Genomic DNA, 19713 nt, shown 5'->3' with positions numbered 1-19713 from the left:
CAAAAATGTTAGGCACCTTCAATCTACACCTTTTTAGTTAATATGTAAATGATGTATTATAATTCTTTAACTTCGTAATGAGGACCAAATTTAATTCTGACTCTGGTATTATATTATCTGAGAAACACAAAGCAGGAATAGGCTGAAAGAAAAGCGTGTTTTCCTCTGTTTGACCTGTCTGTCAACTCCAGCCTGCTCTTATACATCAAAGCTTGCTCATAAGGAAATGTCCAACAACCGGCAAAAACAATTGGTGTGCTTTGATGACAGTCTACTATATACTGTATATGCAGAATGGAACAGAGCCAGCACAGGATTTTTTTTTTTATCTCTCACTGTGTTGCCTCGTAAACTTCCTGCCAGAAGGAACTGGATGGTGAAGAGAGTTTGGGGGTTTGTGTGAAGCTGTGACCTGTCTATTGAGGTCTGGGTCAAATGCAACTTCCTGTGCTGATGTTCTCACTGCATGTTTATGCAGAGTTGATTCACTAGTCATAAGACTGGTTTCCATTGTAGAATTGTGCAAGGCTTTTTGTGATGCTCTTTAAATGTTGATATAAAAACTATGATATGATATATTGCGATATGACAGCATATACAGTGCCTATAGGCAAGGCAAGTTTATTTATATAGAACGTTTCATACACAGTGGCAATTCAAAGTGCTTTACATAAACCGGAATAAAAAATACACGTATAAGAAAATAAAAACAAATAATAAAATTAATTAAAAACAGATTAAAATGTGTTACATCAGGATATAAAACAACGAAAATTAAAAGAAAGACAAGAGTGCGATCTGTCGGATATAGCACAGAGCTCATTCAGTAAAGACACAGCTAAACCGATGTGTTTTCAGTCTTGTTTTGACTGTGCCTAATGTTGGAGCACATCTGATCATTTCTGGAAGCTAATTCCAGCAGCGAGGGGCGTAGTAGCTGAAGGCGGATTCATTCTGCTTTGACTGAACCCTCGGAATTTCTAGTTTATATGATTCTAAAGATCTGAGTAAAAAAAGAAAATATAGAAAATCACCCTGCCCCTTTGAAATAATTATTTTATTTGTCATACAACCTAAAATCAAATAACATTTAATGATCACTTTCCAAGTCTTTGAAATGTTTTGTAGCCTTCTCCTAACCCGTGCCTTTCTACAACTTTAACTGCAAGCCCTTTTGAAAGCTGGATGTAATGTGAGTAAATGTATAGATTTTTATAGGGTGTGATGATCTACTATATAGGCTCTGTATCCGTTAACTCATGCAACTAAAACATTTTACCTTTTTTTTTTCTTTTCGGGATAAGTCACTTAAAAAAAGGTTTACATCACAGCCAATGAAAATCTAAATTCTTACTCTGCCTAATAAATGACAAGTTTTTTTTAAGCAAGCTTATTAAGCAATATTTTCTAGAATAGAATAGTTTCTCTTATGACAGATGGCCTTATAAATTTTAAAAGTACTGTATAAAAATGTTTAGCTTATAAAAATAATAGAAATTTCAGCAGATTTTCATTCCATTTGGTTAAATTTTGAATTTTTGAGTTGGCTATAAGCTAGAGCAGAGATGCCCAAAGTAGGGCCCGCAGGCCTAAATTGGCCCATGCTAACCTATGATCTGGCTTGCCATTCCATGTCTAATTTAATGTAATCTTTTGTTTGTTTTATTGCTGAGCTACAAAAAGCAAGCTTAAATTAAATGTTGTAAATTAATGAGATTTATTTGAATGTTCATTGTGTTATAAATGGATTTGTTTTTTTTCAACGTAATAAGTTAATTATAAAATGTAAAAAAAAAATACATTCAATGCAATACATTTAATGAGATTAAAGTAAAGCTTTCTATTTATTTTTAAATATATATATTTTTTAATTAGGAAATTACAGGACAACTTTGTAATACAGTTTGATTAATTTAACTTCAGCTCACAGCCCTAAGCTATGTTGGTTTTTTGGCCTTTTATAAGAAAATTTTGGGCACCGCTGAGCCAGAGGTTTTCATGGGATCTGGCAACTAGGTCCTACTCTATAGATTGGGTAAATATTTGCCTAATAATTTACAAGGACATTTTATATATTTAAATTCAGTTTATTTTTATGACAAGTGAGCAAATACATGTAGGCACTGTATAAACCATCAATCTAAAATTATACATATTAAGATCTTATAAATAGTGTAAACAAACTATAAATATTTATTTAAAAGCCCTTAATGGGAATTGGGAAGCTGTCAAATTGTGCAAATTGGGATTAATTTAATTCCTTATGACTGAGTTTTAAGTCATCTTTTGCTCTTTTAATATTTCAAAGTCCATTTGATACATTTTTTCTTTCATTTTTTTTTGGCTTAGTCCCTTTATTAATCAGGGGTAACCACAGCGGAATGAACCGCCAACTTGTCCAGCATATGTTTTACGCAGCGTATGGCCTACCAGCTGCAACCCATCACTTGGCAACACCCGTACACTCCCATACAATCTACTAGGGACAATTCAGCTTGCTCGATTAACCTATAGTGCATGTCTTTGGACTTTTGGACTTTGGACTTTGGACTTTTCAAGTCTGACACTTTCATTTTAGTACAGACTTAAACAGAGGCCCAAACCTTAAATCTCACGCACAAGGACTTAAACAACTTTTATATTGTCATATAGCACATGTATAAGCATGTTAACGAGAGCGAGAGAGCGCAATGTCCACCACGTAACCAGAATAAACTAATATAAAACTAGTGCATACATCACTTGCATAAATCTCACTATGGTCATTACATTAAGATGCTTAAAGTTTTAAAAAAAGCCTTTATATCAAAAGAAGATGGACAAATGAGAACCTTTTTGTCATAAACTATAGTAAAACAGCTTGTCAAAAGCTGCGAACTACATACAGGAATAGAGAAAAGAGCACTCTTTAATTATCAGCTGTTATTCAGCGCCCGCTCTTTTTTTCCTGGTCATTGCTCCTTTGTTGTGTGATATGTAAATGCAGACAAGTAGATACAAGATGTTGTAAGCAGGTTATCAAAAAAATCGAATACAGTCACAAAATCGGAATCGACCATCAAGATCTGCAGTGTAAATGCAGCCATAGAAATGCCAACTGACCCAGGCGAGGCTCGAACCAGTGACCTTCATGCTGTGGGGTGACAGTGCTACCCACTACACCACTGCACTGCTTGACACGTTTTCCTACAAGTAAAATTACCAAATGGGCTGCATTTTGTTTTTAACCTCCTTAAACCAGTATACACACTTATTTGTGTTGTTGTAACCAAACAGGTTATTCTCTCACGCCTTATTCCTTTTAACCCAGCTATCCAACCTCCACTCACTTCTTAAGTTCAGAAAGGGAAAAAAATGACAGTATTCAGCTGGGCGAAGCCTGAAAATGCTGAAGCCTTTTGTGGGAATCAAGTGAGAAAAGTGAACTCGAGGGGGAAAGCAGGCTGTCATGGACCTCAATGGTCGCATTATGTAAATCTCTGACGTCCCTTGATGTAAACCTGAATAGAAACACATTAACGTCTCGTATATACTTAAAAGGAAGCCAGACTTTGCCGCGCTGAAACGGCAGATCCAGTAATCATGTTGACAAATTAATGGCAGAGAATTAGTTGTCCATTAAAAGTGTATTATGTGCCACGCTGGCACATAAAATTACTCCCAAATAAGTGCGGAGGGAAAGCGTGAGGGAGAGAGAAGCGCGAGCTGCATAGCGAGAGGCTGTTTGACTGTCACTTTGAGGTCCAGAACCATCAAAGCACACTAAGTGTATGCTTTAGGGCTCTAACCTCTTGTTGAAAGGTTGTAATGAGGTTATATGAGGGTGAGGTGTCAGGCGTTTGGTCTTTGGCATGTAGAGTATATGCATGCATCCGTGTGTGTGTGTGTGTGTGTGTTAGGCTGTGTCTGTCAGAGTAACACACTCATAACCCCTATTCATTTAGACGATAATTTGGCCCTGCTGTGCTGTGATATAGTGTCACCAAACCTGCCATTTTAGTCACACTGCACAAGACACATGCTCACGTATATGTGCACAGGATTATCATTTCAGTCGATGTTATTCTTAAACGTAAAGAGGGGTGCGGGAATGTGCAACTTTATTTTGAAATGAATTCAGAACTGGTTAGCAATGTAAGCTGCTTACAAATTGGCAACAAGTAAAAATAAAAGAAATCTTGATGTCGTTTTTGCAATTATAGGACATTTACAACATTTTACAGTCAGAGCAGAGCATGGTGTGCGTGAGCTATTATGGGTAAACTGCAAGAATGTTTTTATATTTTTTTTCATACTAATATTCAAACATTCTTGAAAGCGAGCTAAATTTACTTTTAAAAGCAGTTACAACTGATTTGTATAGAATATAACTTAAATATAACTGAAGTTAATTTCTGGAAGACTGAGTGATATTGTCTGCTGCTAGTTTTTAAATGTATTTTTTTTTTTATGTAAAAGTAAATGTCTCTTGTGGTAAATGTTAAGTTATTTTCTCAACAAGTAAGTCATATTTTTGTTTTCAACTAATTTCATTTTAATTCATCTTGTACAGGTTGGGCATGGGCCAGTATGAGATTCTGACAGTATGATAACCTTGGATGAAAACATCATGGTTTCATGGTATTGTGGTTACTGCTCTAAAATATGTTTTTTTTTTTTTTTAAACGTCTGGGTAAAAAGCAAAAACTTTTCCCCTTTTTGAACACAATATACTTTATTTCGAGAAACATGTAAAATGTTTTGGTACTGTAAACATTACAGGCTAAATAATTCAACTGAAGCATTGACTTCTACTGTCTTTTATTTCAAAATGTTTTATTTAAAATGTTTTTTTTAAATAATTTAACACGGCATCTTTGGATATCTTTTCTGCTGGAGATACTGTTGTCACAAAAAGCAAAAAAAAAAAAAAAAAACGTAGATTAAAAATCTTACACATACCCTAGGAACAGTATTGCAGAAAGTTTTGACGGTTTTAAAACCTTGACTTTTCCAAACTGTGGTATACCTTGAAAACGTATCGTCCCATGCCTAGTATGTATTTGTGGGTAAAAATATATTGGTAGAGAATCTTATTTTACTACTAAAATTTTATCTATTTTTTAAAGTTATGTAGATGTTTATATGTAAAATGCTTAGTATGAAAAACAGTAGGAAAAAAACTATTTAAATTGACATTCTTTTATATATGAAGCCATTATCCACATTTACAAAAAATATTATTTTTTAACACTTATTTTAAATTTTTTTTTTAGTGTGTTTATATTCTCTTCAAATGCATGATATTGTCTCATTATCACATTGGCTAACAAAATTAGGGGTTTAGTAGTTACAAATGTTTCTTTTTAATTTGATCTTATTTTTCCACAAATATCTAAAAATCCTTAAAGAAGAAATATTTACTGTGGAATCAGTAAAGCATAAGATATGACTTCAATATGTTTTTTTAAATCTCTAAAATGTACAGTAACTAGATTTCATATCACGAGAAAGAATTTGAGCTTAAAATAAGATTTATTTAGTTTTAAGCAAAGTGTGATCTGTTTTATTTGTAAAGACAATCAATTAAAATAGTTTTAATTTTTGCTTTATCTTTTTCATCTTTTTCATATCCAAACAGCTTTAAAATCACGTGTTTAAAAACTGGGATATAGCATGATACATCTTACTGATAGAAAAATAAGTGTTATTGTTCCATTAAAAATGTAATAAAACAAAACAATTCTATTGTGTTAAAATGGTCTCATAGATGTTTTGGTTATATTTTATATAAATTAGTGCTATTATTGTGTAATTACACATATGTACTAAATAATTAAATTAAGTAAATTTACTTACTAAATGAGTGAAATTTAGGCTTGTAATAATATACAATTTGCAGTTTTAACAATAGTAAGTTCATGTAATGTAAATATTTAATCTTAAAATAACTAGACAAACAAACAAAACATCTCCATATAGTTCATTTGAACAATGTTTTTTTTGACACATCACAGTCTGGTGAAAGGCAAGTTGCATCATACAAAGCTAGTGCCTTACATACCCAGCAACAGGAGTAAATATCAATAAAATTAATTGAAATAAATTTCAAATATGGCACGTGTGTGTCCAAACCTGCAATGTGTACAGATAGTCTGGCAGTTCTCATTGAGCCGCTGAATGCTTATTTGAGCAGTGCCTTGTGAATTTAAGAATATTTAAAAACCTTGAAATTAATCATAAAACAGTTTAAAAAAGTAAAAAAGTGTAGTAATCAAAATAATCTGTTTTGCCATTTTACTTAATGCAGTACAGCATCTTCAACGTCCGAGGATAACATCTTTCCATACATATATACACAAAACTACATACAAATAAGTTTTCTTTATCCGTTCCCTCACAAATATCTAAATTATATCTGTTTTCCTGTAACACTGTAGTAAATTAATCCAAAAAAATTGTTTTATTGTCCAGAAAATATAGCATGTCTTGTTTTTAAGGATGTTTTGATTATGGTGTTGTCCTGTAATTACACAAATAAGTGCTAAATGATATTAATTGATTAAACATACTTTTTATATGCTCAAGGTCTGGTTTAGGGTTAGATACCTGTAATTATACTGTATTTGTCATAATCATAACTATAACTGCTAAAGATGATTTGTCCTAGAAAAAAAGGCAAAGTTAATTAATCAAAATGATCTGCTTTGCCATTTTACTTAATGCAATATAGCATCTTCATTTTATTTTAAAGTAGTTTTGTTATTGTGTAATTACACAACCATGATTAATATTAATTAACTAAAAGTATTATAATATTGCTTACTTAGGGTACGAGTTAGTGATAGAAACTTGAAATCAATCCTAACTGATACTAATCTTAACATAACTACTATAAATGTACTTTTTTTTTTTTTACTTGCAAATACAATATTGTACCTTGATCAAAGGTGCAAATTCGATCCATGAAGGTACCACAACCGCGACAAGACACTCTGTACCTTAACAGTGTCAAATGTGTTCCTTCAAGAACTATTTAAAGGCCTTTTGCTATATCCAAAATGCGTCTATTTATTTTCAGTAAATATCAAATATCAAATACATTTGTGAACAATGTTTTAAAAAAAGTTTATTTTTGTGTATATGCACCTTTTTCATTTAAAATACAGAATAAAACATGTTTTAACATAAATCAAAAGATCTATATTTTGCTAAACATTTCACAACACTTTTCACAAAAATGTTACAGATATACATTCTGTATGTACAAATAGTTTGTCAGTTATCAGCGAGCCTCTAAATGTATACATGCTTATTAAAGCAGTGCCTTCTGAGTTTGTTTAGAACGTAACTTTAAATAGTTTTTATTTGTTACAAATACACAAATAAGTAGTAAATAACATTAATTAACTCAATGTATTTTAATATGCTTATGGTCTGGTTTAGTGATAGAAACTTGAAATTAAATTCTAACTAATAATAATCTTAACATACAATTGCGATAGACATTTTTTCCTGGGAAAAAAAGAAAGTGTATTAATCAAAATGATCTGTTTTGCCATTTTACTTAATGCAATTCAGCATCTTTAACGTCTGAGTCTGGATAACATCTTTCCATGCATTTATACACAAAACTACATACAAATGTGCTGTATTAGACACATCAGCAATAGGGTTAAATGTCAGTGAAGTTGAATGATATAAATGTCAACTACACTCATTAAAAATAGTACAATGTTATACCAAAGAAGGTACAAACACTTGTATTGCAGTACAATTTTATGGAACATAATCGTACCTTAAGACAAAGAAACAACATGATTTGTACCATGGGAAACAAAAATGCACCTTTGGATTTTAAAACCTGCATACAATATTGTACCTTCATCAAAGCTACAAATTCGATCCATGAAGGTACCACTACAGTGACAAGACACTCTTTACCTTAACAGTGTCAAATGTGTTCCTTCAAGAACTATTTAAAGGCCTTTTGCTATATCCAAAATGCGTCTATTTATTTTCAGTTAATATAAAATATCAAATACATTTGTTAACAATGTTTTAAAAAGAGTTTCTTTTTGTGTAAATGCACCTATTTCATTTACGATAAAGAATAAAACATCCTTTAACATAAATCAAAAGATCTTTTTTTTTTTGCTAAACATTTCACAACACTTTTCACAAAAATGTTACAGATATTCTTTCTGTATGTACAGATAGTTTGTCAGTTATCAGCGAGCCGCTAAATGTATCCATGCTTATTTAAGCAGTGCCTTCTGAGTTTGTTAAGAACGTAACTTAAAATAGTTTTTATTTGTTGCAATTACACAAATAAGTAGTAAATAACATTAATTAACTCAATGTATTTTAATATGCTCAAGGTCTGGTTTATTGATAGAAACTTGAAATTAAATCCTATCTAATAATAATCTTAACATACCTACTATAAATGCAAAAGACATTTTTTCCTAGAAAAAAAAGAATGTATTAATCAAAATGATCTGTTTTGCCATTTTACTTAATGCAATACAGCATCTTTAACGTCTGAGTCTGGATAACATCTTTCCATACATATATACACAAAACTACATACAAATATAGCGTTTTTGACACATCGTTCTTGTGAAAGGCGAGTTGTATCATATGAAGATAGTGCCTTACACCGAGCAATAGGGTAAAATGTCAGCGAAGTTAAATGATATAAATGTCAACTATGGCACTTGTGCGTCCAAACCTGCAATATGTACAGATAGTCTGTCAGATATCAGCGAGCCGCTGAATGTATACATGCCCATTTGAGCAGTGCCTTCTGAGTTGTGAGTGACAAGACAAAGCCGGAGTTAAATAAACATTTGAGACGTGGTTATTTCTCGCTTTCTCTCTCTCTCCACATGTCTGAAATGTAATTCAGATGTCAGCGCAGATTCTCTCTCTATAATACAGTATGCTCTCTCTCTCTCTCTCCTCTCATTGTTCCTTTTGTTCCCTCCGCCGCAGCTTTATTGAGGAAGACGTTGCGAGGGGAGAAGAAAAGATGACACACATTCACAGTCGTGTCCTCTTTGGAGCGCTTGTCATTTCGGCAGCGGAGCGGTGACAGTGGTTTCTAGAACAGAGCGTTTCGCCAGTTCACACTGAAGTAAGTCTAATGCAAGCGTGACACTGGCCGTCAATCTGTGTGCCGGTCTGTCTCTCACAGTGTGAAATTACAATCATCATATTCCACTGCTGAATAGAATCATGCAGTCATACCAGCCATTTCTAAGATCTACACAATCATTACTGCAACATCTCTGGCACTATGTAACTTGTGAGTGTCAGGGAAAGAAGAAGAAAAAAACACAGAAACATTTTATTTCACTATTTGTGCTATTGCATCATGCTTTTTGGGAAGGTCTTCTGTAAACACAACTACATCTTCCAGAGAGAGTCTTTTCAGAGAGATGTTTTTGAAATGAACACAAAGATTATTGGACTCTTTTACAAGAACGTACTGGTTCAGTGCTGCTACTTAATTTCATGTGTCATTGTAATTTCAAAAATAAAGTTGAATGCTTAGTGTTTACAAGAAAATAACATCCAAGTCTTTCTTATTTAAAACTGTAATGTTTAATTCAACATTCTCCTTCAATGCTTTGGAATTGATTTGGACATTTAATAGCAGATTCTGATTTCAGAAAAAAATTGCTATTGTTCGAACAATTACTTACAAAGGAACAAATTAAATTAAACTTGTGAAGTAAATGTGAATTAAAAATTGTGAATTAAAAAACTGAATATTTATTTTCCTTTCAAATATATATATTTTACATTAAATAGTGAAATTATTTCTCAAAAAATGAGTAACATTATTGGAGTGTGCTTTACAATGAACACCAAATTTAGCTATTAGTAATTCAATGTGTTGCAAGCAGTTACTAAGTTAAAATAGTTTACACATTTTCTTTCAATGTACGCATTCAGGTTTAATAAACTGCAAAATTTATAGTGCAGATACAAAACATGTTAAAACAGTCACAGAAAATTCTGGCACATTAATACTATACAGTTTTTAATAATGTACTATTTCTGTTTTTACCTAAAATGTGTTATTAGAGTTTATTACTTTCTGTTTTTGAACATTCTCAATGGTTATATAAACGGTTTCTCAATTCTCATAAACAATGATTATGTACAATTCTGGTACAATTTTGTTCTATAAAAAGGTACTGCCCCAGTGACAAGGGTTTGTACCTTCTTTGGTATAACATTGTACCATTTTTTCTGAGAGTGTATCTATTATACTAGACATTTCTGATAGAAAACTGTTTCCACACTTTTTACAGTATAAGCTTTTAAGTGTTATAAACTATAAACCAATTCAAATATCCAAATAAAATTTGATTATTGGAGCATGTCGTACTGGGAATTGTCCATGTTTTACATTCTTTGTAATTCAGTGGTTAATTTACTAGTAATTACTGAGTGAAACCAAAAATTGAGTGTATAAATTAAGATTTGAAAGTCATATTCCTTGCTGCGTGACATAATAGCTAATTATGTTTTTTATATTCTAAACCCAGACTTGCAGTTTTTTCGGTGCATTCAATACTGTATTTTGCAATTTACATCAGAGCAAGAGTTTCTTGTGTCTGCAGTTTTGGCTTTTATAATCTCAGCAGCCCAATCAGAGCAGCTTTAAAAAAAAAAAGCTTGAAAAGCATCCAGAACATAATACACCCAGGAACCAAAGGCCACCAAACTTCACAATACTGCTGGCATTCGTTTGGAGCTAGGCCACCAAGATACAAAAGCACAACGGAAGAAGGGCTAACTTTTAGGAATGCCTAATGTCCTATAGGGCAGCGGACTGACTCAGGACAAGAGGTGGTGGGCCATTGTTTGACAGAGAGAAAGAGAGAGACCGGGTGGGTAAAGGGGGAGAAAAAGGTAGAAAAGAATCAGCTTCTTTCTTTAGATTCAGGAAAAAATGCGTTTCCCCTCTGTCTTAAAGGAATAGTTGACCAAAAATTTGAAGTTTGCTGGTAATTGTCTTAAAAAAAGTGACTTTTGTTTTCTTCAGGAGGACAATAAAGATTTATTTTTTTGACTGATTTTGACAGTTAAAAAATTCATTCAGGCCAAACAAAATGTATACTTCTTGCTCCTAGTCTTCTGAAACAAACACAGTTACAGTTTTATTACCTTTCGACTTACATTTGAGTGTCAGCTCAAAATCTTCTTTCATGTTTGCCTCAAGGAGTCACCTACATCTTGGATGGTCCGAGGATGTAAACATGCTACAAGACCGAGAAGTTGCATTTGACCTGTTTGGATGGTGTTCAGAAAGACATTATTGTGAATTGCACTTAGACATTTGACAACATTTGAACAAAAATAGTGTCACTTGACAAACAATCGCAAGCAATCAAGCCAGAACTAAGACTGAAGAGACATTCAGCTCTGTTTCTTTACGAGTCGGTCAACACATCTCGGTCCCGGACAATGGCGAAGACCATTACGGTATTGAAGCCATGCATATGTGATTTGGTAGATGAAATCCATAATGGTAAACATTGACAGATGGCGTCAGTTTGTTTCCATTGGGGACTGAGATTGGTACACTTGTCCTAAGTGGCCCATTGGTGCTGAAGACTAAGCACGGTTGAAGAATACCCTTAATAACGTCCTTAAACAAGACCTTTTGTGGCCCCAGCCTTTCTCAGGCCACAGAATTAGGCTTCCTTTTCTGTGGCCTTTCTCTCACTCCTTTCTCCCCCTGTAAACCACTATGTGAAGTGGTTCATTACGGAGGCTCTCCTCCACTCAGGTAGCGGCCCCAGCCATTCCCAGCTCTTCAGTCCTGTAACTCTCCGAGGAAGGAAAAAGGAAAACATATTGCACAAAGGTCCTGTTAGCACTTCCTATGGAAAATTAGCAGCTTTCGCAAAGGTAGAAATCCCAATTACCTCACATTGTGAGGATGCGCCTAAAGGCTCGCTAGCAACTCGCAACAGTGCCAAAGCGAGTTCCCCCCTCTCGGATCCCCAATTAAGAGCGAAGATGCTCTTCTCCCTCCTGAGTGCATCTATTTACCTTGTCCAAAGCTCCCCACTCCTGGAGCCCTCAAAAATCCCTGAAATGCACCTTTGAGACACAGAAGTGCTCTCTTGCTTGAAGCGGGGTGGTGATGGGCCTTTTGCATCCCAACCGTTATGCCCTTCAGGTCCAGTGGGTCTGCTTGGGATGCATTGTCCATCCCTGAGAATTCTCTCAGGACAGGAACACGACTGAAGGAAGGGTGGGGGCGCTTGCTTGTAAGAAAAATAATGACGGAGACAGAAAAAAAAAATCTTGCACGTCACTATAGACGGATCTGTAAGGTTGGCTTCAGATTTCACTCTCTGTGGAATGCACTAGACCTCTGAGGCCGCCAAGAATGTTAGTGTAGTTCGCTGTCAAAAGCTCAAGGAGGAACCCAACGCTTTCAGGCGATCGGCTGAATTAAACCTCCTCCTCCTCAGCTAAACAAATGCTTGTTTTGGCATACGACGACGAGAAGCAAATTCTAAACGTGGCGGCCGCAAATGGAACGAGGCCTAAATAGACAAAGGAATGTGTTTGTGTTTTGCCAATAATTCGCAATCACGCACCTAAGAATGAACCGAAGACAAAAATCCATTCGCAAGTCGCATTCCTAAGTCGAATATCTCCACTTTGGGAATGTTCAAAATTCATACCGCTCTTAAAAGCTGCAATGCACGTGGTAGTGCTTGTTTGGTGGAGGTCATGGAGAACAATCGAGGGAGACAGACTTCCGTTATGCTTTGTCTGTTTTTCTGCTTTTTTTGTTGCTTCTCCTTTCATGGAACATTTCACCTATTAGTATTTGACAGCTCCTAGAGCAAATGTCTATAGCAAATGGTTATAGTTCACGATTTATAGGTGTTTTTTTTACATTCATTTACACGTTCAAATTGTTTTAACAACTCTGCAGTTTTAACAAAGAATTTTATTGAGATTTTTAGTAATTTCATGCTATGTATTGTGTAGTAATGTAAATTATACAAAAAAGTTAAAGGTATAGTTTAGCCAAAAAAAGAATTTACTATCTCTTTACTCACCCTCAAGTGGTTCTAAACCTTTATGTATTTGTATAGTACATATGAGTGTTATATTGTAGGTGACACAGTAGCACATTCGCCTGTGCTACTGCGGTTGCTTGGTAAGCTTCGGCTGGTTCAGTTGGCATTGGTAAGCTTGCTTCGGTTGCTTGGTAAACTTCGGCTGGTTCAGTTGGCATTTCAGTGTGGAATTTGCATGTTCTTCTCGTGTTCAGTGGATAACCTCCGGGTGCTCCGGTTTTCCCCACAAGTCCAAAGACATGTGGTATGGGTGAATTGGGTATGCTAAAAAAACTGACCGTTGTGTATGTGTGTGAGTGTGTATAGATGTTTCCCAGTGATGGGTTGCTGCTGGAAGGGCATCTGCTGCGTAAAACATGCTGCATAAGTTGGCGGTTCATTCCACTGTGGCGACCCCAGATTAATAGAGGGACTACGCCAAAACATAATGAATGAATAAATGTTATATAGTAACGGTTTTCCACTTTCCACTAAAATAGTTTTCCACTTTCACTGACATTTTTTAAACCAGCAGCAGTTCTGATTATCCTAATATACTTCAGATTCTTGATGTTTAAAAAAGAAAAAACAATTATTTTTAATATATTATATGACAATTGGGGGTGACACGGTGGTGCAGTAGGTAGTGCTGTCGCCTCATAGCAAGAAGGTCACTGGTTCGAGTCCCAGCTGAGTCAGTTGGCATTTCTGTGTGGAGTTTGCATGTTCTCCCTGTGTTAGCATGGGTTTCCTTCGGGTGCGTCAGTTTTTCCCACAGTCTAAAGACATGAATTGAATAAACTAAACTGGCCCCACAGTCCGTGCCCCATAGGTAAATTGGGTTAGCTAAATTGACTGTATGTGTGTGAATAAGTGTGTGTGTGGATGTTTTCCAGTATGAGTTGCAGCTCGAAGGGCATCCACTTGTAAAATATATGCTGGATAAGTTGGTGGTTCATTCCACTGTGGTGACCCCTGACAAGTAGAGACTAAGTCGAAGGAAAATGGATGAATGAAGCAATGGCAATTGTATAAAATTCATAAAATGCTCACTGATTAAAAACAACATAATTTTTGATTCATTAATTTTTTTATTGATCTTTCCACCAAGAAACTGGTGCCCAATATGTTTTATATAGTAAAAAATAATATGAGCAAAGTATGAATTGTTATTTTGCAATTATTGCTGTGTTAATCAAAAATTCTTTAAAGCCTTAAATTATATAAAAAATAACATTTTGTACAAAAACATAAAAAAAACTAGCACAAAATCTTTTTCATATCACAGGTTAATCACATAACTCTTGAAACAATATATACATGTAATCTATGTAAGTCAATGCTAGAAGTGATGACTGAGGCTTACTGAACACTAACTAGATTTATCACTTTAATTACCCTGTCAGTGTGTAGATTTACTAGACATTGCAGTGTTCAGTAGAATGAAAACTCTGAAGTGAAGTGAAAATCCCAGGATAAACTGAAACATTCTGCCATATGTGATAGCCATCCAAATCCCCAAACACTACTGCTTTTAGTTTACAGCTTCTCAGGAGGAAAATATAATAGTGATAAACTTCTTCACAGCTAAATAAATGCATGTTAATGCCAGTGTATCTATTCAACTTGGGCAAAAATAGGTTTTCTCAGAGCTGCTGAGGAAGATTGCGTAAACATTATTATGTTTTATTCTGATTAAAAAATATTTCATTAAAAAAAATAATCAGCATGGATGTGCTTTCAAAGAGTAACTTTTAAAATAAAAAGTTACTTTTAAAATAACTTTTAAATAATAAAAATAATAATAATAATAATAATGTATGTTTTAAACAATTATTAAAATCCTTCATACGTACAACAACCTATAAAATAATTTATTAAATATTATTTAGAAATAATAATAATAATAATAATAATAGGAGCAGCATTTTACAATTTATGTAACTTTGAATAAAAATTTTAGAGTATGTCCATATAATTGAACTAATCATATACAAACTAAGCTAAACAGTATGTTAGTGCTAAATTATACAGCAATAAGTTCTTAGAATCATTATGTTTACACTCTCTTTTGCTCTTATCCATGTCATTCTCTTTAGATCCTAGAAAAGTTTTAATATTAATAAATGCAGTCCACTCACTGTTCATATCAGTCTTCTGTTTATAATTCATCATTCAATAGCAGTATCTCCGCACAGACACTCTCGCACCTCTGTATTTGCTCTCTTTAAATTGGCTCTGGGCTGTGGCAAACAGAACCAGCATCTGGAATAGAGAAATAACACCTAGTGACAGTCGCTGGTAAATTAAGTCCTCAGTGCCACGCTCCGCTTAAGTGCGCGACGCACGATACCAATCTGCAAGTTTATTACTGCCCGTCCCCGTTTGCCATTATCGGAAAACACAGTCATTAAAAAGCATTTGACCTTTTTTCAACAAGGATCCAGAAATTACTTTTCCTTTTTTTCTCCTCTCTCTCTCTCTGTCTGCAGTTTTCGAAAATCAAGCTCCTCAGCAAATTGTAATGTGACCTGCTTCACAAAGTGAACTACATTTAGACAGCCCTGAGGAAATACTGCATTTACTTGAATATTATATCTGCTGTTTTCATGAAGACATTCAGTACGTTTACATCAACAACAGTTATATGATATTAAGAAAATACTCTAAGAAACTGCCATATATACCAATTTCTGATTACCTTAATCTGGATACAGTTAATCACAAATTGAATTTAGACATGTGTGGTCTGGGTGTCACGAAGTGGGTAGCACGATCACTTCACAGCAAGAAGGTCACTGGTTTGAGCCCTGGCTGGGTTAGTTGGCATTTCTGTGTTGAGTTTGCATGTTCTCCCTGTGTTCGTGTGGGTTTTCTCTGGGTGTTTCGGTTTCCCTCACAGCCCATAGACAGGCGCTATTGGTGAGTTGGTTAAGCTAAATTGTCGGTAGTGTATATGAGTGTATGGATGTTTCCCAATGATGGGTTTGCGGCTGTAAGGTCATCCGCTGTGTAAAACATATGCTGGAAAAGTTAGCAGTTCATTTCGCTGTGGCGACCCCTGATTAACAAGGGGACTAAGCTAAAAAGTAAATGAATGAATGAATGATTGCGGGGTCTTCCTACTGTATTTTAGCTGCATTATTGAAGTGCAGTATAAAAAATACTAAGTTTGTCGGCGCCAGTGGTGTAGTTAGTGCGTCGACATATGCACTTCGATGCTCGCGGCGACCCGGGTTCGATTCCGCCTTGCGGTCCTATGCCAATCCTTCCCCTCTCTGCTCCCCATGCTTTCCTGTCATTTCTTCACTGTGAAAACCCCGAAAAAATAATTCTAAAAAAAATATAAATATACTAAGTTTAACACTCTTAAAAGTCTTTTGAATCTAGTTGCCTTAAATGTTTGTTTTCTCATATTTTCTTTTTTTTTTTTTTACAGTGTCTTAAAGGGATAGTTGAAAAGCAAAATTTACTCATCAAGTGGTTCCAAACCTTTATTCATTTGTTAATTTTCCTTTGGCTTAGTTCTTTATTCATCAGGGCTTGCCACAGCAGAATGAACCACTAATTTATCCAGCATATGTTTTACACAGCGGATGCTCTTCTAGTCGCAACCCAATATTGGAAAACACCCATAAATTCTTGCATTCACACACATACGCTACGGGGAGAACATGCTAACTCCACACAGAAACGCCAACTTACCCAGTTGGGACTCGAACCAGCGACCTTCTTGCTGTGGGCCGACAGTGCTAACCACTGAGCCACCTCGCTGCCTTCCAAACCTTTATGAGTTGCTTTCTTCTGTTAAACACTAAAAAAGATATACCAAAGAAAGCTGTAACCATTGACTTGATGGATGTAATTGGTTACAAGTTTCCAGCTTTCTTCAAAATGTCTTCTTTTGTTTTCAAAAGAAAAAAAGTCAGTTTTGGAATAAATGAAGTATGAGTAAACCATGGCAGAATTGTATTTTTTTTTTCATAACTCTTACCTTAAACTATTATTTTGTATTCTTATATTCTCTAATTATAAAAAAGGTTTCTAGTTTACCAAATATAACTGGAAGTTTACCTAAAAGTTTGTTCAGCTTAATACATTTGGTTGATGTCAAAGTATACTGTTTTGTGAGTTTATACAACTAATTGACCTTGAAGCTTGTTTCCTAAAAAAAAGTACTTCTGATTTTGTTGACAGTGCACCCTAATCACATTATTACCATAATACAGGACTTTTCAGCACATTTTGAGACAGAATCCACACACAACAGTGGTCAACAGTTTGACAGCAAACAGAAGAGCTTTGAAAACAAATGGATTTGAGCTAGAATTTGCATCTGCTATAATCTGTTTGTACATATCACATCACAAACAATTAAACGCACTTGAAGCTTTTAAAGGAAACACCTAAAACTGTATATGGCACGAAGATGAACTGGATGTTGATATATGAAATTCTGTCGGAAGCATCTGATGGTGCCATGTTGGAATGTAATGACATGCGATAATGACAGGAATATTCCAATAGAGACTCCAGTAAACACCTTAATCATAATATTGTCTATTTCAGTATAAGGTAAATAATTAGATTACTGATGTTAATGTACCCAATAAAGAGCAGAATGAGAATATTTGAAACCATAAGAAGTATTAGTAGAACACGGATCCCTTCTGTCAGTGTAAAGAGGATATTTTTGGCTTTTGGACCATGATTGAGAAGAGGAGAGGAGAGGGTGGTCTGAGCAGAAACTCCCCCTGGCTCTTTGAAATCCCTCCTCATCGCTATCAAGGCCTGTCACATGTAGTGAATTCCAAGCATTTGTTTTCAGCTGGGTCTGAACCTGAGCTTGGCTCCAGGAACTGTTGTCAGAGTCACATTTCCAAATGCTCTGTGCTGAGCTGGAGCATCAAAGATATGATTCTTTGGAAAAGACACAATTAAATTGATATTTCAAATTATGTGGCAGGTTATGTTAAAGGCATGTGTGTCTACAAACTGTTTTGATTGGCAATATTAGTATAAATGTGTAAACGTATATCATGAGCTGCATGGTGGCGCAGTGGGTAGCGATGTCACTTCACAGCAAGAAGGTCACTGCTTTGAGACCCGGCTGGGCTGGTTGGCATTTCTGTGTGGAGTTTGCATGTTTTCCTCGTGTTTGCGTGGGTTTCCTCCGGGTGCTCCTGTTTCCGCCACAGTCCAAAGTCATAACTGAACTAAACAGAAATGGAATTAAGATGTGGAGTAAGCGTATATTAGTGGCATTGTTGAAGTAAATCCCACAATCAAACTATTACCATCATAGGACTTTTCGCTATATTTTCATTATATCGCTGAGTGATGTAATCTCAGCTTGCATTATAAAGGCTGCATCCAGATACTACTGATATTATCAGATAAGATCCACACACGCTGCTGTCAGTAAAGGACCGCACACACACAAACACACTGCGAAATGCAAAAGTTTTTTTTTCCCATTTGGCGTGCGTTACTAAATTCCATAACACTCCCAGCAGCCCTTACTCCTTATTTGCATCTAATACCCCAGTTTGTCATGGGGCATGAATGAAATGTTAAAGTGAAACTGCCAAACTACAGTTGAAGTCAGGCATCCTGCTGATTTGATTCTGTAGGGCACTTTTGTCAGACGGCTCACCGGTCAGGTATACATCCGCACTAAAATATCAAGGTGAAAGTCGTCATAGCTTGCGTAGAATAGACCCAGCTCCCAACCCAACTTTGAGAATATTAACGGCAATATTTTTTTATCACGCGATAAGAGTCTCACGTTAACGCAGCACAATGCTGTAAAAGAAGCCGTATAAGTTTAAAAAAAAGGCATGTTCACCGCAAGTTTATCGGTATGGGAAGGAACATTAGCTCTGCATATACTATATTTGTTTTATTCTGTAAAGGTTTGAAAATATTCCAAATTTCAAATACAATGTTCTTTAAATTGTTTTTGGTGTTGAAATGGCAATTGCTCAAAATTACTAATCAGGGCTTTTCCAGCAAATATTGATTTCTGAACTCTTTTTTTTTTTTAAGTTAAACTGTTGGTATTTTGTTGTCTAAAATATTGAATATATAAAATATATGAATATATGAAATTTAACTAATTAAGACAAATTACCAATTTGCTGTTTAAATACATTAAATCCAGAATCAACTGGTTTTAATTTTTATATAATAAAATATATTCATCTAAAAATTTGAAGATACACTTGATGTAATCATTATATAGTCTAATAATCATTATATAGTCTGTAATTGTCTGTACTCGTTATAATAATGAAATGTAAATTTACATTGGTTTTCAGCTCTATGTTTTTAATGTCTGCTGCACTCTGTCCAGCTGTGACTCCCTGCAGGGGGTGCTGTGCTCAGCTCTGAGTCTAGAAAAGCTCATCTGTTTAAAATAATAACATATATAAAAACTGCATGCGCAAAATAAAGCAGGATCACATTCAAAGTGGTCTTAACACTATCATACCTCACAAGTTTGCTTTGGGTTAACAGAGATTTGAGTCATCGCTTGCGGCTAATTATCAAAAGTGGTGGGTGGTAGGAAAAAGGCCTACAGACAGAGTGAAGACATCCGTTGTGTAAAGAGTGTGTCTCCAGGCGATAT

At 34.9% G+C, this 19713-nt stretch overlaps 1 protein-coding gene across 23 annotated transcripts in view; it reads left to right on the top strand.

Annotated features, from left to right (window-relative positions):
- Positions 1-19713, top strand: part of six3a (SIX homeobox 3a) — an 88867-nt gene that overhangs the window by 3606 nt on the left and 65548 nt on the right. For 11 of the 23 annotated variants that reach the window (XM_073919296.1, XM_073919291.1, XM_073919288.1 and 8 more), the window contains one exon: positions 8977-9118. The exons of 9 other annotated variants lie outside the window; for them this stretch is intronic. The gene's annotated coding sequence lies outside the window, so the exon portion shown is untranslated. Of the gene's footprint in view, positions 1-4552; positions 4621-8976; positions 9119-19713 lie in introns of all 23 variants that reach the window. 3 more of the 23 variants (XM_073919298.1, XM_073919297.1, XM_073919292.1) reach the window with 1 other exon arrangement.

The sequence above is a fragment of the Danio rerio genome, chromosome 13 (genome assembly GCF_049306965.1).
Source record: "Danio rerio strain Tuebingen ecotype United States chromosome 13, GRCz12tu, whole genome shotgun sequence".
Taxonomy (NCBI): Eukaryota; Metazoa; Chordata; class Actinopteri; order Cypriniformes; family Danionidae; genus Danio; species Danio rerio.
The sequence above is the reverse complement of the archived record's forward strand: the minus strand, read 5'-3'. Positions and strand labels throughout refer to the sequence as shown.